This window comes from Chaetodon auriga, chromosome 9 (assembly GCF_051107435.1).
Source record: "Chaetodon auriga isolate fChaAug3 chromosome 9, fChaAug3.hap1, whole genome shotgun sequence".
NCBI lineage: Eukaryota > Metazoa > Chordata > Actinopteri > Chaetodontiformes > Chaetodontidae > Chaetodon > Chaetodon auriga.
In genome coordinates this window covers 17,555,033-17,573,431 of record NC_135082.1, presented here as the reverse complement: position 1 = coordinate 17,573,431, position 18,399 = coordinate 17,555,033, and the positions used below count along the sequence as shown (strand labels likewise).

Sequence of the window (18,399 nt, the reverse complement as noted above, 5' to 3'; positions counted from 1 at the left end):
CTCCCGTGATTATGGGTATGATGTTTTCTCGCTGTGTGGGAGGGACAGCTGCAGGCTTTTAGATGTTACAAACATGTGTGTAACCAGCTTTCTTTATAGAAATGTGCATACGGTACATGTGAATACAAGAACAGCAGTAGGGTTTAGAATCAGAAGGATGTCGTCTGTCTGCCTGGACACCTCAAAAGGAGACATAGAAAGCCGAAAGCTGAGCTATGTGACGCCTCAGTACTGAACAGATTATGGACAGACTGCTTCGAAATAGAACTATAGAAAACAACCAGAGTTAAAGTGATTTGACCTTTAAAGGCCAATACCAACTTCTTACATTTAATCTAGTGATAGCTGTTGTTTTGGGGACACAACATCTGTTATCACAACCAAACAAACCTCTGATTCAGTCCAAGTCCAGTCATGATGAAAATATCAACACAGATGAGGACAATGTATTTGTTAATACTGAAATATCATTATTTGAGCTTTGCATAGACAAACCAATTCAATACTGACCAGTTTTGAAATTAGTTCAACAAACTGAAATCTTAGAGCTGAGCTGAAAAACATTAAAAAGCTACTGCCAAATCTCATAAACACTTAATATCAGGGCATAAACTCTATTAATGTAACCCAATATGTGTTGATTGAATGAGTCATAAACATCTGTGTCTTCTTGTTTTCAACATTTTAAAGACAGCTGTGCTATTTGCTCTCACTTCCTCCAACAGTTGTTGTTTCCCAGCACTCACAAGTGGGATTAGAATATTTCTAGTGACCATTAGATGGAGCCCAAAGCCAGTTCATTGACTGAAGACCTTTTCCCACAAGGCTGTTTGAGCATTTGGGCAAAATTTAATCGGTGTCTTGGCACAGACGGTGCATCAGGGGAGAGTGAGGCAGGCCAGCACGCCTAAATGATGCTTGATGATGAGGCTTTAGCAGAAAATGATAGATCTTCATTGGCAGCTGACTATCAGCAGGTGTAAACTGTGCCAGCATCCAGTGAATATGTTGATCGTTGACTCTCATTTATGGCACTATTGCTTGTGTGCGTGTGCTTGCAAGCGTTCATGCGCACCTCTTTCTACAAATGTTTTAGTAATTGCGTGTGTGTGTGTGTGTGTGTGTAGACAGCAAGTAATTATAATTTGTCTCTGTGTCCGTAGAGGCGACTTTGCATTGGGGTGCGTGTTTTACGAGAGCTTTTACAGAGTCGCACGATGCAAAGTAGCATGGAATTAACAAGAGGAAACAGCTAGTAAAGTGTCATTTTGCAGAGAGGACGAGGCAAGGTGAGGGAGGGAGACTGAAAAACACAACAGAGCCAGAGGAAACATGACTGAGAGACAGAGAGTCAGCACTCTGACTGACAAAAAACCAAGAGGAGATTCTGGAGGAGTGAAAAGAAGAGGATAAAGGAGGGGCAGGGAGGGGACACAGGCTAGTATTTAAGTCTCGGACTACATTGCCATGGCAACAAGCAGGTACAGTGTACCCACAAAGGGGTTTGGGCAGCAGAGTCCGATCATCCTTTCCGGGCTGACTGATTGGCTGGCCGGCTGGCGGGCTAACCGTCTCTGTGGTCATTTTGTCAACTAAGCGACTGACCTTTTCATTCAATGACTAACTGATTGACTAAGAGGCTTTGAGTGATGTCAGTCGCACTTAAAGAGATATGACATTAAAATAAAAGAGAGCAGCGAGCAGGCATCGAGGGACAAGAGAACAATTATAAAACAGACAGTTTGTTACGCTCATTTAGAAAATTGCTGGCAAAACGATTCTCCTGTTGCAGATGTAACAGCGAAGCCTCAGCGTTAGACGGCAGCCAAACCAGTGCCTGTGGTTTTTGACATGTGGAGGGGAGTGTGGTTTTTTTTTCTGGCTGCTCTGAAAGGCCTTGAAGAATCATTTAGCCCCTAACGCACCAAACATTCAATTGAAGCCAACTGTGGCCAATTATACGCTATACTGGCAGACTGGTAGGCAGGTTGGGAGGGGGGCCTGCAGGCCTGGCTGGTGGTTAGCAGTTGACTGCAGACGCGCAGAAACACACACATGGATGCCTAAAGAGGCACTCTTGTATGTGTGGATGCATGCAGATGGAAACACTGAGACCTGTGAGTTAACAGGTGGAAGCGATGTGCTACTCCACCCTGTTCCTTCTCTCCTCAGTCAGCACTGATTGATCAGGTAAGCAGGGCGTCGCAGGGAGGCTGGGCGGGCGCTGTTTGTTGTTTGTGTCGCTCTCAATAAAGATTGGATTTACAGTAACTCTCCACTCCTCCTCCTTCTCCTCCTCTTCTCCTCCTCCTCCTCCGCCCCCTCCCTCCCTCCGTCCACACTTTTACAGCCCCTGGCTCCTGCCCACTCCTATAAAACACTACAAACATAAAAACCCACAAGCACTTAAGAGCCGTCCTGGTGGGGGGGGGGGGGGGAGTTGTGGGGGGAGGAGACGGCGGGCAGAAACATCCTCCTCTTTACACCCCTCAATCACTCCGTCCGGAGAAGGAGAGAGAGATGGAGGGGAGGATATATTGTCTCTGATGGGCTAGCTGATTAAGATGGATTGCACAATGAAATGTCGTTGGAGTGATGAGTTCTTGGAGTGTGTGTGTATATGTGCGAGTCCGTGTGTGTGTGTGTGTGTGTGTGTGTGCAGACGACGTCTCGGCAACTAACTTTGCATTAAAACCTTTTTTCAAATTGATTAAATGCAAATTTGCTTAGCTCTACTGAGCTGCATTTTCACTCGCAAAAGTTTTATTCCTCATTTCCATTCCAGCACTTACTTTCAGCCACCGTTGTGTTTATCGTGTTTGACATTAAATGCCATTTATTTTGGCCTACCTTTTCTCCCCACAGAATTGAAATTTTATTGAAAGCGATTTAAAGTCGGGGCAGGCAGTTAATTTTTGGCGTCAATGGGCAAGTCCATAATAACCTTTCAGCATATTTGTAATTCAAGTGGTCTCAGAGAAAACTGGACTTCTGCACCTCCTCTTGGCTCTGTTCTCAGGCTTTAGAAAATCTGGCCTGTGACGGGAGACTTTGGCCAATCACAGGTTATTTTAGAGAACTGTGTGTTTCTATTGGCTGTTTTACAAATGCCTTGTCTCACATAGCCAAACCTCCACCTCCACCATTCCACACGTTGGTTTAGTGTTGTCATCAGTGTTGGTAGAAGTGGAAGCCTGATTCAGGGGTGGAATACCCTGCAGAAAATCCTGCAACTTGCAATACACTTCCTGTACTTCCTTTGCCTACAATGGCATGTGGTACAAAAGACATGTGTGAACACATCCCGGCTCCACATGGAGCTTCGAGCTAATTGTGTTTGATGCCATGGCACTCATATCGATCAGCAGCAAAGAGTCATAAAGACAGTCAGTGGGGACTAACTTTTGAGGGGGACAGTGGTGTGTGTGTGTGTGTGTGTGTGTGTGTGTGTGTTTGGTGCACTAGCATCTCATCCTGCTGTTAAACAGCATCGCATCTGCCTCTGAAGCCTGGGGTGCTCTGCCCTGAGGCCGCGAAGCACTGGAGGGGACTCTTTGAGAAGACGAGAGGCAGCAAGAGGCTGGGGTCTTGGCAAGGTTCATGCCTTGGAGAGCTGGTCCTACGAGGCATGACTTTTGGCTGGGCAGCTGCCTCCCTCTGCACAGGTTTTGCCTACTGCAGCTTTCAAAACTGGACACAAAAGTTTTGTCAGTATTTTCGTGCAATGTCCCTTTTTCACAGCGGCGCTAACTCTGTGTGTGAGAGCGAATGCAGCAGCAGAGTCGGCTGATAAATCTTTCAGGCTCGACTATAAAAAACTGTCCCTAAAATTAAGCCGTGCACCGTCAAAAGATAAAGAATATTCTGGTCGTCTCTGTCTTTAGAGCTGAACCACTTGTCATCGTCACAATTTCTGCTTGCCGAGAGTTTACGTGTTTCTGCGTCTCACCTTTGCACATGTGTTTGGATGTATTGACAAGACTACATACGTGTGTGTCTGCATGTGTACACCTGTGCACAGCTGCACCTGCCTGTGCCAGAAATAAAAACAGCACACACAAAGCCAGCTGCGTCAATGTGTGTGTGCGTATGTGTGTGCGACGCCATGTCTGGCAGGGTGGTGCATGAGTGGTGTACTTTCGCGCGTGTTTTGTGTGCAGGTGTCCTATCATGTGTATTTGTGCATGAGATAGGGTCTCCCAGGTTTTCCTCTGCAGGTCAGAGATAAAGCCGTTGGTTGGCTCTGGAAACCCACTCACCGAGGCAACAGCTGAGAGATACAAGATTAGAGCCAATAGTTTTCCTGGCCCGCAGGTGACAGACACGATGAGACAGAGGGAGAGCATCTGTAGACTTTACTGTAACTTCCCCACAGATAAGAAACCCAGAAAGAAAGCCCGGATGGACGGACGAGGAGACGGATGGCACTATGCTGACAGACAGGGAGGGTAAAAAGGTCAGGGAGTCATGGAACAGGTGAAAGGAAACATTTCCACTCAATACATTTTGTAACCGTCGGCATGGCATCATTGTGATGAACAAGGCAGTTATGACTAATGACAGACTTAAAATGGTGATGTTCACAGACTTAACTTGAGATGCTGATCAAAGCCTGAAGCTCGACTCATCTGGAATGATAATATAAGTTTGGATGCGTAGTCGATATAAAGGTCAGAAGCAGACTCAGCCCAAAGTCAAATGACAATATCGAGTTGCACAAATCAGTCTTAGCAAGTGCCAAACAGGGTAAACACATCTCTGACATAGTCATTCAGCCGTACTGGCCTCAAAATGAGACGCTGATCATAAAATCAGCCCCTTTTGCAGATGCTGATTCTGGACAAAGACTGTCTGAAGAATCAGTTTGAATAGAACAAGCGGGGCCAGTGTGCTTGTTGTACTGATTATCCACGCGTCCTCCTCACAGCCGTTGGACAGTGGCGATGCATTGTCCAGCTGGTCAATGTGAACCTTAAGCCAACCTCAACTTGTAAAAGGTGCGTGTCCACCTGGTGATTATCAACCTGACTTCAGTTTGGATAAGGTCTGATTAACAAGGCAAGTGTATAATGTGAAGTAAACATGCAATAATCAGTGAATAACACGTCTTGCTCCTGATTTTCACTCTCATTTTCACACACGCTTCTGTCAAGCGGTTCGTTTTGGGCCTGATAGACTGTTAACATTTTTCAGACAGTCTTCTTTGGCTCACGAGCTCATAACACTCTATGGCACAGTATTTCTTGACTGCTTGACAGATGTTTGATGACTGCCTCACTGGTCACTCGTGGTGCTGGAGTTGTCAAGCGTTGTTGCCTCGCTCCAGTTGTTTTAGTAGCACAACTGCTGGAGTGGATGTGTTAAGACATTTTAAGTGTCTTGTCCTTGAATCCAAGACAAATCCAATTTTTCACATGTAGTTTCCACATTAAAACATGAGGGCTGCAACTAGCTGTTATATTCATTCACAGTTAACCTGCTGATTATTTTCTTGGTAATTGATTAGTTGTTTTGTCTTTAAAGTGTCCGAAAATAATGAATAATAAAAATTAGATCCCAGTTTCTCTGAGTCCAAAGTGTCTTCAGATGTCTTTAAATATGTTTTGCAGTGCAGGTCTATAAAACAGAGAAAAATCCTCACAGTGGAGAAGCTGCAACTGGAGAATGCTTGACATTTGTGCTTGAAAGATGACTCACACAATTAATCAATATCAAAACAATTGCTGATTACAAATGTGCCCATCAGCTAATTGAATAATTGACTAATTGTTTGAGCTCTTACCATATTTTCACTCAGGCCAGTATACAGGGTTTTCCCAGGAAATTGTTCAGCAGAGATGGTAAGCCATCTACAGTAGATCCTGACAAATCTGCTCTCATGATCAGTTTCGGGTAACAGATGACAGCCACAACAATATCCACACTCATTAAAAACACGCCATTTGCTTTGTGAAGTAGTACATCTGCTCTGCTTCCCAGAAGGCGGCTATAATCTATATTTTTATACTAACAATATATCAAATGACTGTGAAAACAATGTGACAGTGTGAAAGGGGTTGCTTGCAGTGATGAATCTACAGAGAATTATTATCTGAATCTGCAGCTCCCCCCAGCTTTGCAGAGCTTTACAGTGAATTTCGGCTCATTGTTTAGCTCTCCGGCTTCACTGTTCTGGTTCGCTCTCACTGCTCTCATTTCGTAGTCTTCAGCGGCAGCAGGCCACTGTTTTTAAGAGCTCTAACCTATTTAAAAACTATTTTGCTGTGAAGCAGTTTCAAGCACAAATTCCAAACAGTCTCTGATTGCAGCTTCTCAAATGTGAGGATTTGCTCATTTCTTTGTCATATATAACAGTCCATTGAACACGTTTAGGTTTCTAGACTGTTGGCTGGACGAAACAAGCAAATTGAAGGTATCACTGTGGCCTCGGAGTAATTCTGAATGGCATTTTTTCACTATTTTTCAGTATCTAAATGATTAATCAAGAAAGTAATGGTCAAATAATTACTGGTTGGAGCCTTAATTGTTTTATAATGTTAGTGAAGGTGCAAGGTGGCAGACGCTGGGATAGGGTTAGGGTCTGCTATACAGCACTATTGGAAAGCCTGATATGCTAATTGAAGCTTTGATATTATCTCACCTTATGTGAAATATAAAGGCAAGCTGAAACAAATGAGAGTTATTTTCTTTTAAATGTGCAAGTCATCTTGAATTGAACACATCAGTGCAACAGAAACCTCCAAATATCAGCTTAATGTTTCATTATTACAATGCTCTATTTGAGGATGGATGTGTGGGGTAAGCATCAATAATTTAACATTAGTGTTTTTTGAGCTTGGATGCTTCCATCGGTTGCAATATAAATTCATCCCAGCGGTGGAACATCTTTTATTGATTCCAGAGAAGTCCATGGTCGATGATGACCGCCAGCTGTAGTGGGGCAGGTTGTGGGGCTTGGGGGTTATAGAGGATGAAGGGACTGGGGCTTTGGGAAGGCATGGATGAGTGGACTCAGACAGATAGAGAGACAAGACAGCGGGGCATCAACCAGAACATCTGCAGGAGAAAGGTGAGAGGGATGTGCTCAGTGATCCTGTTTGGTGATTTTAAGAGGATAAAACAGGTGAACCCTTGGCTCTGCAGGTAGAGCCCCTTGCAAGAGCGTTACTCCACAGTGGCACAGCGTCACATTCTTGCAAGGCTTCAGTGATTCTTAGCTGGCTTTGTCAATGGAGCTTAGCGCTGAGCTTAGCGCCAGAATCAGCCTGGCAGACATCCCTGCTTTCGACACTCTGCAAGAGCGAGTATAAAAGATTGTCAGGCCTGGCATGTTGTTGTAAATTGCCTCAGAGTGGCTAAAATTATTTCTCAGATTTCACCTGAGCTGCATTTTCCTCATTGCCTGGAATAATAGGGGACATACAGTGGGAATCTTTGCATGCTTAACCACTTTATAAGGGATTTTCCAGCATCAGGCCAAGGATTAAGTGATTTTTGTCACAGACCTACTTTGAATGCCACGGTATCTACTCCACTCTCTAGTGCTTAAGCTGTTCAAAGTCTGATTGTTTTAAGTATGTGAATCATGTAGCACTTATTAGAGGATAATGAAGTTGTAGCCAGCTGTAGTAATTTTTTTTAATGTTTTCAAGGCCACATTTCATCCTTAGACGGTGGCACTTTTTCCTAAAGTCACTTATCCAAGGTTTTAATCAGGAGAGGCATGTTGTTGTGATCCAGTCAGCCTCCCAGGTAGTAACAGGGGTCAGAGGAGCTGATAGAAAGCCCAGAACAGAGACTTGTTGTGCTGCTGAGGTCCCACAGGCCCCACAGTGTGCGCTCTCTATCTCTCTGTTCTGCAGTTACCATACATCTACCCTAAAGCTCTTGTCAGCTCCTCTTAGGATGGGCTCATAATACAAGATGCAAAATGTCACACCAAGTTTGCTGTGGCAGACAAATATTTAACATTTGTGTGCGCTCTTAGAAAGCCTCAAAACAGATACTGTAAGGTGTATTTATGTATGTGTTTTGATGCATTGGGGGTGCTTGAAATTAAAGGCAAGTAAAAAAAAAAAAAATCTGCTGCTTGCCCTCAGCTGACATTTCTAGTTCTGTAAGAAGTAATTTAGTCAGAGTTGTATTGTTTACTCGGCAAGTGAACTGTGTTCATGGTGCTGCTGCTATGTAGAGGCTACAGATCCCCCATGAATTGAACTCCCGTAGTAACTGTACTTCCTTAGCTTTAGTTCCTATAGCAGTATTCCCACTGCGCTGACTTTGTGTTTTGTGAAGCAGAGCTAATGGACACATTCTCACAATATGGCTGTCAGCTGTCTGTACGCACAAGCACTTACAGAGGCAAATTGGCATCGCTCATGCTGCTTCAGTTTCAGACTAAATAGGATATGCTGTCAAAACATAGCCCGGCCATGACCACCTCTCCACTGTATCAGTTACTAAACCTGGGCAGAAATACAGTGGTGAGCACCGGTGTTGGAGATGTTAACCTGTTTATGGATTTACTGTGCAAAATCCTATAAAAATGAAAGGAATATCCACAAGTCTGATCTGTGTGTTTGAATCAGTAAGGTCAACAGGAAGCAGTGATAGGCAGGTGTCAAAGGCATGGCTGAGTACATGTGGGGTACCACAAAGAATACTGAAACATTTACACTGACTGTTTATTGAGCAAAAACACATTTTCTGTGCGGATAAGTTTTGTTTTATGGAATGGAGCAGCTGTTTAGTACCAAATTTAATTCTCAAATTATAACATTTTCATTAGCTTACAGTAGGGCTGAAACTAATAGCTATTTTCATTATTGATTAATCTGCTGAAAGTTTTGTTAATTAATTAATGAATCGTTTGGCCAGACAATAGTGAAAAATACCCATCACAGGTTCTCTGAGCCCAAGGTTACGTTGGCAATGGACTCAAGAGTGACTCAGAGGCAGGCAGGTTGAGTTCAAACAAAGTTTGATATGTCTGAAGTGAAAAAATATCCAGTTTTTGTATACTACACAACTCATTCATGTTTCTTTTTCAAACATAGTCGTGTAGAATTCATTTAGTCTTGAGGGTTGTGAAGTCTGCTGGTCTCAATCATGTGGAGATAAATGAAAGAAGTTTTGTTGAAAATGAAACGCCCTACCTCCTGGGAACAGGCTCAACAGCAGCCAGGGACCATTACACTCTGTGTCACTTTCTCCCCCGCGTCAGAGGACTCGTCGTTGACCTTCAGAGCTTTCAACACAGCGAAGGTAAATAACACGTATCAATCACTCCAAGCTAGAGATCCAATTTATCTGTCAGTAAGCAACTTGGGCTAGTAAAAGTTAATTTGAATGTCAGCCTCCATTCATTGGTCTTGCTAATATTAGCCTTCAAATAGCTTACAAAACTTAATTTGTTAACATTAATGCTTCATGAAATGTGTGCAAAAGATGTGCTGTTGGAGTTTATGTAACAGTCTTGGGTCTTGTTCTCTCCAGAGGAACACAGGTTAGCTTTGTTTCTCCTCCGTGACAAATTTTTACAAGTTAGAAAAAGTAGAGGCAAACAACTCAGCCAGTCACAGTCAATCGGAGATGTGTGAGGACAAATGAATGTTTCATTTCAGGTGGCAGCAGAGATGAACAGGAGCTCTAATAGATATCTGGTGTTCCTCCAGTAGTCACACTCAATTTGAGATGTGTGAGCAAAAATGAGTGTTTCATTTCATTTGCAGTGAGTGGAGCTTCAAAAGCTCTGTGGTAGCATTGAAAGCTTCAAGCAGTTGGAAAAATGAAATTATTTTAAAATAGCATTTATTTTGTTATTGCACAGATGATTTAAAGGGGCGGCTGTGGCTCAGGAGATAGAGCGGGTCGTGTGTGTATCACAGGGCTGGCGGTTTGATCCCCACCTCCACCTGTCCACATGTCAAAGTGTCCTTGGGCGAGACACTGAACCCTGGGTCACTCCCTGGCCACTGAGGATGCACAAGCCATTGCATTCCTAATTGCCACTCCTAAGCCCAGATAAATGGGGAAAGTTGCATTAGCAAGGGCATCCGGCCTAAAAAGCATGTGCCAAATCAAATATGTGGATCATAAAAATCAGATTTCCATGCCGGGTTGGGCTGGGCCCGGTTTGGCAGCGAGATGGAAACAGATGATCCACTGTGGCAGCCTGTAACAGGGAACAGCTGAAAGAAGATAGATAATTACATGTAATAGATAGATAGGAATTAAAATAGGATGTTGGAGCAACAAAACAAATAATTTAAATGGTTAAAGAATATTCAACAGCAAGCAGTAACATAAATTAATGTTAGAAAATAAAGAATTCAGGCAATGCTGTATGCAATGCTACCATATGAGTAAGTAATTGCCTTTTCTGCTGTCAGCACTGCCTCTACTACGTGACTGAGTCTAATATGTTGAGGTTTAGAATTATAAGATTTTATGTTTCATATCTTGCTATGGAAAACACATAAGACAAACCAGTCCACTGTCACGCAGTCTATAGTAATATTTATAGGGGATGTGTGTATTTTATTTGATTTCATCGTGTTTCATTTTGTGAATGTGCGTTCTACAGGTCATAGATCATGAAGCTGTCACCTAGGGATCCACTGAGGAGACCACAGTGGGAATGCATGTTATCACAGACTGGGATGCCAGCATAAAAACCATCCGACGTTGGCACTGTCCTCTAGGGCAAGATGATGTGACAAGATTTGGATTACTGCATTTGCGGCTATTATGTTTGAGCTCTAGGTTCAAGTACACCTTTAACGCACTCCAGCAGGTTATCATAAAGCTGAGTAGAGTAACGCACTCTCCAAGGTCTGTATCAAAGATTATCAGTGGACTGCTTCCAATGTCTAATGGTGAGGCAGACAGGATGCAGTTTTCCATGTTCTCCATCTTGGATTATGAACATTACTGCTCTCTCCATTGCACTGATCATGAACTCATGTATTATGCATTCTAAAAGCTTTGGACACATACAGTAGTTCATCTCATATGGACTTGGACTGACTTGTATGTTACCTCCCTCCTGCTTTTTAAGATTTGTTGTTGTTCCTTTTCGACATGCATTATTCCTCTTAGCGTACTTTAGTGGATAATGTGCTTCAGTAACTATTATTTGAACTGCACTGTTATTGCAATGTTATGAATTCAGGCTTAGACTGAAATTGTATACTTTTTTTGACCAAATACAAGTTTTAGTACAAGAAATGTGTTTTTTGATTATTGCCATGTTTGCTTTCAAAAATGTACAGTAGCAAATGTTGTACTTGAAAGATTTCACAAGACCAGGTGTAACGATGTGCAAAATACTTCAGAAGTCAGATTCTACAAATGATTATATGTAACTGATAAACAAAACATGTCAGAGCTTTATAACTCAATGGTTTGAGACCAACCTGAGCAGATTAGGTTGACTGAACATGAAAACTCTGTGTATGAAGAAGTCATGCTGTTTTAACAGATCAGATAGTAATTGAATATACTGAACATAATTAAAGATCTTTAAGTTGACATGAAGAAGCCATGCTGTTTTAACAAATTAGAATATATTGTATTGAATGTGTATAAATCATTTTCAGTGAACGTAATTTTTCACTGAGTAACATATTTTAGAAGTTAATTGTTTTTTTTGAGTGTACAACCATGATTATCAAAGAAAATAGTAAAAAAAATAAATCAAATGAAGTTGAGTAAAGTAGAAAGCAGCATGAAATGTAAACACTGAGGTAAAGTACAAGTACCTCAAAACTGCACTAAAGCAAATGCACTTAGCTGCTTTCCACCGCTGGTGATCAGTGCTAATAGGCAAACAAAGGAAGAGGCTAGGCAGGCAGGTAACAAGATCCAAAAAATGGCTGGATGCTAAGGCAAAGCCCCAATTAATTCCTTTAGTGACCTTTATACAGAGTGACCTGATTAGGTTAATGGAGGGCAGGTAAAGACCAGGTAACTGGGGAATGATGGAAAGTGCGGAGGACAATTGCTGCAAAGTGAGGAAATGACAGGAAAGGTTAGTGGCAGGCAAACAGGAAGATGGTAGGCGTCAAATTGCTTTTGTATCCACAACAACAGTTCAAACCTCGAAGGTATTCAGTTCACTACCATGTCAGACAAAGAAAAGCAGGGAGCTTTCACACTTCAGAGCCTGGGACCAGCACACTTTTGGCATTTTTGCTTTAGAAATAGTTCACAAGATGAATTGATTACCAAAATGGTTTCTGATTAATTTCAGTCTTTCGAATGAAAGATTCATTAACTGATACATACTCTATAGGCTCTCGCCAAAGCCTGTAAGTGCTTTAAAATGGAGGGAAGCATTAGTGCAGAACCACTGGGTGCCATCTTTGATTCACAGCCACAGACAGCAATGACAAAAGCATCTGAGGACCTTTAAATGACTGTATTTAATGTGTAAACACAGCTACTGTCTCAATCATAAATGTACTTAAATATATTATGTTCCTTCTGTAATGAAGACTGGACTTTATGGATTATGTGTAATTTAAAAAAGCTTCTTTATAAACTTGCTAATATGAAATTAAAAATTAAATTCAAATCTTTAATGTTAGTAGGCATATATAATTACCATGGTCCCTGTCCAGAAGTATTGCTACTGGAGCTAATATCTAAGACATAGTCATTTCTTTTGAAGATTTTCACTTCATCCTCCATATGATTTAAAACACATATCAAATGAATAGAAAATTACTCTTCCACGCCCTCTTGAAGTGGCTCATTTTAGATGGTAAAATAAATGAAAGGTCGTAGGCGTGTGTCATATCTTTGAGGGTTACATGATCTAAGCGCCAGCACTCTGAGGAATCAGGGTATATATGCTTCAGATTCTCTTTAAAAGTAGCTTTTAACTATGTTTGTGACTGACATTTTGTTTTAAGCTCGGCTGTAGATTCCTGCTCGTTCTTCTAGTCTCTCTACTTTCTTGAGGTTTGTTAACACACTGCTGACCCTTGTCTTGTCCTAGCTCAAATCTAGACGCTAGTATCTCATACTTTTCATCATTGCACTGAAGTCGTGTTGTTATGTCCACTCTGTCCTCTTTTATCTGTGTCTTTGCCATGGGCGAAGTTTGGAGGCTTCAGTGGCTTTGTGAATTGGCTGCAGCATGAATTTAGACAGTGCTGCTGCTCTAGTTTTTCCAGTCCAGATCTGTCCAAGTTAATTACAGTACAACTGTCAGAAAGACCACTTTACTGGTCATTTGGACAACGACATTAATGCTCTCTGTGTACTGAAAATTTTGAGCTTTCAAGGTCCAGTGCCCTGAGTTTCCACGGGATGCTCTGATTTCCAGTTTTTGTCTCAATTTGAGTGGGAAGATGGAAGAAAAGCTACAATGCTTTATGGTTCATCTCCATAGTTTTGTCCTCTCCCTCCTCCCTTCTTTTTCCTGACCACTTCCTTTTAGACATCATCACAGGGCTATGACCTGAGAGAAACGGGACATTGATTTACACCCTGACATTGAGAAGTTAACATCCCCTTGGAGAGTTAATCCCTAATGTTGTGCGGGTCAGTAAATAAACAGAAAGAAGAAAAGCCGAACTGAAGGAGTTTGCAGAAAAGCTCATTCGTGCTAATTATTTCTCTCCCACCCCTCCCTTGTTAAAAGCTTTCCCACCCCTCCAATCAATCGCCACTTTAGCTAGCAGGAAGGGATGGAAGAAGTGCGAGCCTCATTAGCCTGATTGGGCCGATGTGGGAGATGGAAAGAGATGGAGTGAATAAGGGAGTTAAAGAGAAAAGGAGTCAGCTTGATCATCAGCACTTGGCCCATCAGAGCTTCTGTCATCAAGGCAAGTGCTGCGATCAGATGTGTTGGTCTGTTGTTCAGCGTTGTGACTCCTGGTAGGCCGAGAGAGGATCTTCTGAAGGTGCCGTTGCTGGACTTAGTTTGACTATTTTGTTCTGTGAGTGGTGAAGGTAAAGAACCTCAAAGCTGGATGGATGGGGATTTTCACCTATTTCTTAAGTGTTGTTGAGAGGTTAAGGGTTCAGTGTGCTTTAAATGTATTCTGTTGTACCTCATGCCATCCAACCGAAAGTGTTTACATCTTTTCCGGGTGACTAGCCAGGCTGCAGACCTTTAAATCAACACTCGTTGTTGTGCCCATTGACCAATCAGAGCTCTGTAAGCAGGTTTAAGAACACTGATGTCATCTTCCTTTATAGATGAAAGTAGCACATCCGGGTACTTTGCCCTTGCGTCACGCCTCCACTTATTTTTTGGCTCCTCTAATTTGACTGCTGATGAAAGCATTTCCAAGTTCTTTGCCAATTTAAGAGAGTAAAATAAGAACACTGAATTGGTTTTTCAGCTTTTAGGAGTCCAAATATTATGACCAGTCAGACAAACAACTGTACTATGACGTTGCCGATCAAAAGTTGAATTATAAAAATAACAACTCTTTCTTTCACCTTTGGGGGTGAAAAAATCGGCTGATATTAACCTGATGTCAGGCTGAATTAACGAAGTGTAATTTAGTTTGATTATCAGGCTACTCCATGGCCACACCTGAAGGCCTTCCATCACAGCCTCTTCCTGACTGCATCCCACTGCCTTCCTGATCTCTGTCCAAGAACTGTGACCTTGTTGTCCATGTACAATAAATTGACCAAGGAAGAATGACAATGTACACTTTTGGGCGCTCTCTCCCCAAAGGCATTCACAGTGTTGAGCTCAGCTGTACACAGCTGAGCTCAACACAAGCTTTAGAGAAAAATCAAAACCTGCCTAACGTTAGCACCTCCACACACCCGACCAGTTTCTACATGAATTGCAATAATGATAAGAAGTAAATATTAGATATCCAAACACCTCTAACTTTTGCAGAAAGGTTTTGTGTTCATGTTGGACCCTGTCAATCGTAGTGAGAAGCTATAGAAAATATAGGTTTTCGGAGCCTTTGAAACATTCATGCTGTGATATTACTTATTGAGGGCATGCAATTGTAAATTGTGGCTATAGATGGGGGTAGGACTTGACAATGAGGGATAAACTATTCCACAGTCTGGGAGCAGGAATAGAAAAGGCTTGATCACCTTCACATTTTAACTGGGAACATGAAATTGTAATAAGATGGGTCTGCATGTAGAACAGAGGCTGAGGAGATTGGAGATGTTCACCGGTGTTGGTCCATGCAGTGCTTTACAAACAACTAAAATAATCTTAAAATGAGTGGGTTTCAGATGCTGTTTGGTGATCCGATAAGTGCTCCATTTGAAGCGTACTAAGGACATTTGATGTTCAAAATGGCTCACTGAATGTAACCAGGGCCATTGATATTATATAAAGCAAGTCCTCTGAGGATGTGACAGCGATGCACAGTTTGTAAAGCAGCCAGCTGTCAAGCTTGAATGTGTTTCCTTTTGCAGGGCAGAGTTCAATTTTCTGTGCTGTCTCACTTAATGCACTCCTTAGGATAGCAATAGTCGTTTGCATTCCCAGTTCCTTATGACAATAATAGTGTACCGCCTGCCCTTTTTTTCAAATATTGGTTTTTGTGCCAGACAAGTAGTCAGCCTAGCATTATAAGGCTTTGGCTGTGCATCCAAAGTCCGCGTCTCCTTGGCTGCTCAGGTCGAGTACTTGAACAGCTCCCAGAAAAAGAAAAAACAAAAAAAAGCACGCTAGTACGGTCACAATCACCTGATGAATGGCTCCCTTTAATGAGTTTATCAACCTTTGATGATTGATGTTTTTCATTTACACTTTTGACATTTGAATCCAACCATGTCTCACTGAACCAGCTGTGCAAATAATTTTGAGTAGAGCTAAGACACAGAAGATGGAATGAGAAAAAATTTGAAATGGAAATTAAAAGCACATTGGGGGAAGATTATCCTCATTGTAGGCAGTGTTATTTGAATAATAAAGTATAATGCAGCCAGACAATAAGCCTCCATTTTCTCTCATCTTTGTAATCATAGCTTAGCGAACAAAGTACAAAGGATGTATCATTGTAACCTCCAAAAATGGGCTTTAATCTAACCCTGAGTCCTCTTCCCATCTCTCCACCAGCAAATACAAGGGGCCCTCATTGTCTGCTCACATGTCCTCATCACAGGCAGTGTTTTTGTCACATAATAACACACACGAACATGCATAGAGTACAGGGAGTACACACTGCTCACAATTACCATCTTGTAATTGTGGTCTATCAGTCGCTGTTGTGAAGTGGTTCCCGTTGCGCATGTTGTCGGCCGCATTATCAGAGCTTAGGAAATGACGCGACTATTTATAGGAGCTATTAATCCACTTATCCTATTGTTGCCATTGTTCACGGGTGGGACGGGCAACCCTGGTTAGAGCCGGACTGACGGACAGGTTCATCAATCAGAGCATCAGTTTGTGCAGAATGTGACGTTTGCTGAAAGTGGAACATGAGGATGAAATGTCAACATAGAGAGAAGTCCAGAGAAGAGAGAACGAACATCTGGCTGTAGCCTGTAATGTACAGTGCATTTTACTGGCACTGATTTAAGTGACTTGTATAATCTCAGCTACAGATTTATTGAGTTTTAAAACTGGGAATCTGTTCAGTTTGTGTCAGTTTATTTCAACTATTCTGATTAATTAAAGCGTAATATTTTGTTTTGTTAAGCCCCTGGCAAACATCTGTTTTCAGTGCATGGGCAAGGACGTTTTTGATCAGCTCACTTTCAACACCACGCAGTCCAGTGATTAAAAATGAAGAATGTTTATCTCCGTTTTGGTTTCTGATGTGTATCAAGTAAACTGAGAGCAAACTGCAGGTGGGTTTGTCTTTCGTAATAAAAGAAAAAAGTCAAGGGCATTGTGATACATTGGGATACAAAGGGCAGCTCAATCACAGCAATGTCAAGCCGTGAAAAGATTTATCACACCCTTTACTTCCTGTGTCTTCTGCATGATCAACAGCATGCGATGGGTTTGTGGTCAGCGCCTGCATCTACGAGCCAGTTACCGGTGTATTTGTGTGTGCTGTTCAGCTTTGCACATTACTGTGTGGGTGTGAGTCTTGAGAGTCTGTCTCAAGATTTGTCTGAAATGTTACAGTTGATATCGTATTAAAGATGCTGGTTTTGTGTGCTTTTGATGAGCAAGGGCTGCACAGTTCACATTCATTATTGCCATCAAATCCCATGAACGGACCAAAACCAACAATGCATCAGTCCATGATTAAAAACACCAAACAATTCAATAAAAAAGATGTTACTCAAGCAGGAGTAAACAGTACATTTACTGTGGACTATTTTCAGCTGTGGATTAATACACATCTAGCCAAAACCGATACCTATATTGAAGGGTTTAAAAATTTGGATAACAATGTATTTACCAATATATATATTGTCACATGAACACATAACATACTAGGAAGGCACAATACTGCTAAAGTACAAGTACTTACATTTAGGTACTGCACTGATGTGAGTATATGAAGCATCTGTTGACGACCACGGCTAAAGCTCTCTTCATTGTTTCTTCATGCCATGGTCCTACTCTGTTTCTTTGTTAAATGCCAAAGCAGTGGAGAGGCTCACTTTTTGGCATTATTCCTCAAAATTGTCAAGTAGCTCATATGTGGAGCCAAATATTCCTAGAGCCTGGTTCTAGCTCGAGTCTTCTTAGTACAATTACAATTAGTCATTTGGCGGATGCTATTATCCAACGTGACTCAGTATCTGGCCCAAGGATACTTCTGCATGTGGACTACTGAGGCCAGGGATCGAACCACCAACCTCCTGAACTACCTCCTGAGCTACAGCTGCCCTCTTATAGGCTGGTTGAGCTGTACCTGAATTTTATTTTGTTATCATCACTTATCCTAAAATATCTCTAAACTGCTGACATTCTCCTCTGCCAACCTGCTCAGCTGAGAAGAGGTTAGCACCACATTGCTGTAAAGTGGTATCAGAGTTATAGGATTGCAATTACAAGTACAGGAGCACAGTATCTGATCCCATACTGATAAAGATGGGGAGTGACATCCAGCAAAGGATCCCTGGCTGGACTCAAACCAAGGACATATCCACTCATGGTTGGCAGCTCAACCCTGAGACATCCTGACTTATCGTGGTCTTTTTCTTTTCTTTTTTTCTTTTTTTTTTACTGTTTTTGGAAAACAATGGACTCGTGGTCCATGGCATAAAGAAGCAACATATATCAAGTTGACCTAAACAGAGAATACTTGGTAGCTGCTCACATTCACATTCATAGAGTATCATCTGCCTTATCCTTTAATTCTTAGTCGATATCCAAGTCTTATAAGTCAGAAAGAGAGCAGTAAAATAATTTCGCTCCTTAATTTACAGGAGATTAAGGCTTGTGGTCACATTGTGTGTGCTGGACGTCTGGTATGATCACAGTCCACTCTGTGG

At 42.0% G+C, this 18,399-nt stretch overlaps 2 protein-coding genes across 3 annotated transcripts in view; one reads left to right on the top strand and one right to left on the bottom strand.

Moving 5' to 3' along the window:
* The window catches only part of macrod1 (mono-ADP ribosylhydrolase 1), a 109,214-nt gene that overhangs the window by 2,547 nt on the left and 88,268 nt on the right, over positions 1 to 18,399 (top strand). The window lies entirely within an intron of this gene.
* The window catches only part of flrt1b (fibronectin leucine rich transmembrane protein 1b), a 78,088-nt gene that overhangs the window by 23,559 nt on the left and 36,130 nt on the right, over positions 1 to 18,399 (bottom strand). The gene's annotated exons all lie outside the window — the stretch shown is intronic.